Source organism: Taudactylus pleione, unplaced genomic scaffold (genome assembly GCF_031769625.1).
Source record: "Taudactylus pleione unplaced genomic scaffold, aTauple2 ptg000290l, whole genome shotgun sequence".
In the NCBI taxonomy this organism is placed as follows: Eukaryota; Metazoa; Chordata; class Amphibia; order Anura; family Myobatrachidae; genus Taudactylus; species Taudactylus pleione.
Window position 1 is genome coordinate 8,101,136 of NW_028284692.1, and position 6,277 is coordinate 8,107,412.

At 43.6% G+C, this 6,277-nt stretch overlaps 1 protein-coding gene across 2 annotated transcripts in view; it reads right to left on the minus strand.

Annotated features, from left to right (window-relative positions):
• Positions 1-2,526, minus strand: part of PRKAR1A (protein kinase cAMP-dependent type I regulatory subunit alpha) — a 50,899-nt gene extending 48,373 nt beyond the window's left edge. The window contains exon 1 of one of the 2 annotated variants that reach the window (XM_088482632.1): positions 2,388-2,526. The gene's annotated coding sequence lies outside the window, so the exon portion shown is untranslated. Of the gene's footprint in view, positions 1-2,352 lie in introns of both variants that reach the window. The other variant, XM_088482631.1, reaches the window with a different exon arrangement.
• Positions 2,527-6,277: the final 3,751 nt, after the last annotated feature.

A 6,277-nucleotide genomic window follows, 5' to 3' on the forward strand; every position in this document is an offset into this window, starting at 1 on the left:
GTCCTCCAATAACAGCCCAAAATAATGTCTGCTGCCAGTAACAACGTTGTCCCCCAATACTGTCTGCTGTCAGTAACACCATTGTCTCCCAATATTGTCTTGTCAGTAACACTGTTATCCCCCACAAATAACAGCCCCAATACTGTCTGCAACAATAACACAGTCCCTAATACTGCCTGCTGTCAGAAAGTGTGTCCCCCCAATAATAACATCCCCAATACAGTCTGCTGTTAGTAACACTGTTGTCCCCTAATAAAAACACAGCCCCCAATACGGACTGCTGTCTGTTGTTCCCCAATAATAACACAGCCCCAATACTGTCTACTGTCAGAAACACTATTGTCCCCTAATACTGTGTGCAACACTGTTGTCCCCCAAGAATAACAATACTGTGCTGTCAGTAACACTGTTGTCCCCCAATAGTGTCTGCTATTTGTAACATTGTGTCCCCCAATAACACAGCCCACAATACTGTCTCCTGTCAGTAACAATGTTGTCCCCAATAATAACAGCCCCACGTCTGCTGTCAGTAACAATGTTGTCCTCCAATAACAGCCCAAAATAATGTCTGCTGCCAGTAACAACGTTGTCCCCCAATACTGTCTGCTGTCAGTAACACCATTGTCTCCCAATATTGTCTTGTCAGTAACACTGTTATCCCCCACAAATAACAGCCCCAATACTGTCTGCAACAATAACACAGTCCCTAATACTGCCTGCTGTCAGAAAGTGTGTCCCCCCAATAATAATAGCCCCAATACAGTCTGCTGTTAGTAACACTGTTGTCCCCTAATAAAAACACAGCCCCCAATACTGACTGCTGTCTGTTGTTCCCCAATAATAACACAGCCCCAATACTGTCTACTGTCAGAAACACGATTGTCCCCTAATACTGTCTGCAACACTGTTGTCCCCCAAGAATAACAATACTGTGTGCTGTCAGTAACACTGTTGTCCCCCAATAGTGTCTGCTATTTGTAACATTGTGTCCCTCAATAATAAGAGCCCCCAATACTGTCTGCTACTTGTATGTCCCTCAATAATAACAGCCCCCAATACTGTCTGCTACTTGTATGTCCCTCAATAATAACACAGCCCCCAATACTGTCTGCAACTTGTATGTCCCTCAATAATAACACAGCCCCCAATACTGTCTGCTACTTGTATGTCCCTCAATAATAACACAGCCCCCAATACTGTCTGCTACTTGTATGTCCCTCAATAATAACACAGCCCCCAATACTGTCTGCTACTTGTATGTCCCTCAATAATAACACAGCCCCCAATACTGTCTGCTACTTGTATGTCCCTCAATAATAACACAGCCCCCAATACTGTCTGCTACTTGTATGTCCCTCAATAATAACACAGCCCCCAATACTGTCTGCTACTTGTATGTCCCTCAATAATAACACAGCCCCCAATACTGTCTGCTACTTGTATGTCCCTCAATAATAACACAGCCCCCAATACTGTCTGCTACTTGTATGTCCCTCAATAATAACACAGCCCCCAATACTGTCTGCTACTTGTATGTCCCTCAATAATAACACAGCCCCCAATACTGTCTGCTACTTGTATGTCCCTCAATAATAACACAGCCCCCAATACTGTCTGCTACTTGTATGTCCCTCAATAATAACACAGCCCCCAATACTGTCTGCTACTTGTATGTCCCTCAATAATAACACAGCCCCCAATACTGTCTGCTACTTGTATGTCCCTCAATAATAACACAGCCCCCAATACTGTCTGCTACTTGTATGTCCCTCAATAATAACACAGCCCCCAATACTGTCTGCTACTTGTATGTCCCTCAATAATAACACAGCCCCCAATACTGTCTGCTACTTGTATGTCCCTCAATAATAACACAGCCCCCAATACTGTCTGCTACTTGTATGTCCCTCAATAATAACACAGCCCCCAATACTGTCTGCTACTTGTATGTCCCTCAATAATAACAGCCCCCAATACTGTCTGCTACTTGTATGTCCCTCAATAATAACACAGCCCCCAATACTGTCTGCTACTTGTAAGTCCCACAATAATAACACAGCCCCCAATACTGTCTGCTACTTGTATGTCCCTCAATAATAACAGCCCCCAATACTGTCTGCTACTTGTACGTCCCCAAATAATAACACAGCCCCCAATACTGAGTGCTGTCAGTAATATTGTGTGTCCCAATAATAACAAACCTCTCCCAGCACTAGCCCTTATTAGTAAGTGATCCCCCAATGGCAGTGTATCCTAAATAGTAACACAGGCCCCATGATTGCGTCCCCACAATAATAAAAGCTATTAGAGCCTGTCTCCCCTCCGATAGCCACGGCCTCATCTCGCTCCTACCGGTGTCTCCCACGTTGCAGCCCAGGAATTGTTACCGGAGAGCGCTGTGCTCGGTGTAGTTCGAGTTTACGGGCCGCTCTCCCGGTGATCCGGGTGTCCTGGGCCTCCACCTCCGGGTGTCTATTCCTCGCACTCACCGGAAACCGCCGCGTCAGCCAATCACAGCCCACAAGTGACGTCAATGGGCCTCGGTCTGACAGGAAACGGTTACCTAGCAACACCCCCCTCTCACCCCCCCTGCTCCTTGCACCCCTCCACTGCTGGCTTGTCCGACTTCCCCACTACCCGGCATGCACCATGCCACATATCACCATACTGTTGTACATAAGGGAAAAATTTAACATAAAGCTCTTAGCTGCATTGTATGGATGTTATCACACTACAGCAACCAGCGCACACTTTAAATAAATCAATTTGAATCTGAATTTTTTTTTTAAAGTTGCTAAAAACAGCTAAAATCATGTAATTTGGACCTGTTTTTTTTCCTACAGTATTATTATCCTCAATAACATTAATTTCCAGTCAATTTAGTCCACCTCATAGCTCACAATATTGTTTTCACCAATATTGGTCAAAGGCTGCAGTGATCTGGCTGGCTAAACTAAGCCAAAAGAGCAGCGCCACAAACGCATGGCAGTATAAATGAATATAGCACATTTAGGACATATTGCGGCACAGCAGTGGCAGACAGAATAGCAGTTTAATAATGGCGAATTACACAGCAGTAAAATCATGATTTGAACCAGGCAATAATAAAATCACTGTGGGCCGTATTCAATTAGTTTCGTACCCGCAATATTCTTTCGCATGCCGGACTTTTCGCTTACAACACGTATTTTAGCTGCGGAAACTTATCGCGCACGTCCCAGTGATTCGCCGTATTCAATTACAAAAGACGCGAAAATGCAACCCGGCGAAAGCAAAACAGGCGAAAAGTGCTATCAGAATTGGGGAAATCAGCCTGACACCCCCTAAAAGATGCACTAACATTGGGGATCAATGTACATGCCCCCGATTAGCCCTAATAAAGCTATTTGGGGTACTTATGGTATGTCATTATCTTCTATTAAGCGTCTTTGCACATGTGGTGAAGAATAGCATTTAGCAGGTTTTTTGGGCAGAAATAAGTATTCCTGTCAAATTTGGGGTACTTGAAAATGGGTGCAAGCATGGTTTAAAGTCGCTAAAGTTAAGTTTAAAACAACGTACTAAACGCACCTAAAGCAAGCACCTGCAATCAAAAAAACACCTCACCCCTACTTGTAGACCCCCCCAAAAGTCTATTTCGCTAGTTTGTAAGTTTGTACCCCCACTTTGCACTTTTTTGCCCTCATTTTAAAAGTCATTTTTTGGGGTGTCCCTCTATTTTTTAAGGGATTTTTTGACGCAGTTATCCTTTGGGGGGTTGTCCCAAGGGTGCTGTGTGGTTTCCCCACCTTTGCACCCCTAAATAGCGATTTTGCACTTTTTTTCGACACCTATTCATAGGCAAATCTTTTTCGCCTATTACATTGCATTGCGCTTTCGCGTACACGAAAAGTGAATGCAATTGAATACAGAGATAAGTTTCCGCCTGGCCAAAAGTCGCAATCGGCGATACTTTTTCGCAGATCTCGGCTTTTCGTCTCAAATTGAATACGACCCTGTGTTGGGAAATCAGTGCGATTCAACCATATGATAGTTAGGATAATACGTGCAAGGCTTAATGGTTATAAGGATGACCAAGCATGATTCTGGCTGCAGCTACTTACATATACAAAATAGAGCAGTGAGAAAGAAGACTGGCAAGTGATACTTGAGATAACTCACAGTGCTTGCGGTAGGGTATGGTCAGCCACAAGTGGTGCATATGGGTTCCGATGTCAGCCGATGTTATCGATTGTTTCATACACTTTCTGGAGGTGACGTATGTTACTAATGGAAAGTGGGCATCTTGTGTCAGGCTGGTGGGCGTCTAATTTCATATCACGATCGCACAGCAAAACATAGTCGGCATGATGTCTTGCTAGCGATCGCGGGATTTGCATACTTTGGCTGTGGAAGACCGGGTCTGAATCAGGCCCTTAATCCCAAAAACAACCTTTCCACTGCATTTCAGCCCTGCAACAAAAGGACCAGCTGACATCATTATTTATTTATTTATTTATTTATTAACAGTTTCTTATATAGCGCAGCATATTCCGTTGCGCTTTACAATTGTAAATATTAATAGAACAAAACTGGGTAATAACAGACAGATATATAGGTAGGAAGTCCCTGCTCACAAGCTTACAATCTATAGGGAAATAGGCATTGATACACAAGGAAAGGAGCTATATATTGCATTTGGTCCAGCCAGAATGCACAGTTTCTTGGTTGGCTGCATGATCCAGTCACACAGGAATGTCGACCAAATGTCATGAGGATGTGAGAGACATACAATGTGTGAGATTGTGTGTGGACTGTAAAAAGGGGATGTAATTAGATATGGAAGCTATGAAGGTTATGTGGGAGGTTCTGGAATTTGATAAGCTTGCCTGAAGAGGTGAGTTTTCAGGGATCGCTTGAAGGATTGGAGACTAGATGAAAGTCTTATTGTGCGAGGTAGTTAATTCCATAGAGTGGGTGCAGCGCGAACAAAGTCCTGTAACCGTGAATGGGAGCAAGTAATGCATGGGGATGAGAGACGCAGATCTTGTGCTGAGCGGAGAGGTCGGTTTGTGAGATATTTTGAGATGAGTGAAGAGATGTATGTTGGTGTGGTTTGGTTAATAGCCTTATGTGTAAGTGAAAGTATTTTGTATTGAATACGGTAGAAAACCGGCAACCAATGGAGGGACTGACAGAGCGGGCAGCAGAAGAAGAACCTTTTGCAAGGAAGAAAAGCCTTGCAGCTGCATACATAATGGATTGTAATGGTGATAGCCTGTTTTTGGGAAGACCAGTAAGGAGGCTATTGCAATAGTCAATGCGGGAAATAATAAATGCATGGATTAGAGTTTTTGCAGTGTCTTGTGTGAGATATGGTCGAATTTTGAATATGTTTTTTAAGTGTATGTAACATGATTTTGAGACAGATTGAATGTGGGGAACAAAGGACAGTTCAGAGACAAGGATGACACCAAGGCAGCAAGCTTGTGGGGCGAGGTGGATGGTCGAGGTATCAACAGTGATAGAGAGATCAGGTTGGTAACTGTTATTGGCCGGTGGAAATATAATTAATTCTGTTTTAGAAATATTAAGTTTCAGGTGGCAAGATGACATCCAAGATGAAATGGCACAAAGACATTCAGTGACACGGACCAATACAGATGGAGATAAATCTGGAGAGGATAGGTAGATTTGAGTATCATCCGCATACAGATGGTACTGAAATCCAAAAGAGCTGATTAGTTTGCCAAGAGAGGTGGTATAGATTGAGAATAGCAGAGGACCTAAGACAGAGCCTTGCGGTACTCCAACTGATAGAGGTAGCGAAGAGGAGGCAGAATCAGAAAAATGAACAGTAAAAGAGCGATCAGATAGGTAGGAAGAAAACCAAGAAAGAGCTGTGCCCTTAAGACCTATGGATTGTAGTGTTTGTATGAGAAGAGAGTGGTCAACAGTGTCAAAAGCAGCAGAGAGATCTAGAAGAATTAGGAGTGAGTAATGGCCTTTAGCCTTGGCAGTGACAAGATCATTTACTACCTTAGTCAGTGCTGTCTCTGTGGAGTGTTGGGAACAAAAGCCGGATTGAAGTGGGTCCAATAAGTTGTGTGAGTTAAGAAAGTGTGTGAGGCGGGTGTAGACAAGTCTCTCAAGTAGCTTGGAGGGGCATGGGAGCTGGGAGCTAGGACGGTAATTTGAGAGAGTACTAGGGTCAGAATTTTGTTTTTTCAGGATGGGAGTAATCACTGCGTGCTTGAACAGTGATGGAAAGTTGCCAGTAGAGAGAGAGAGATTACAG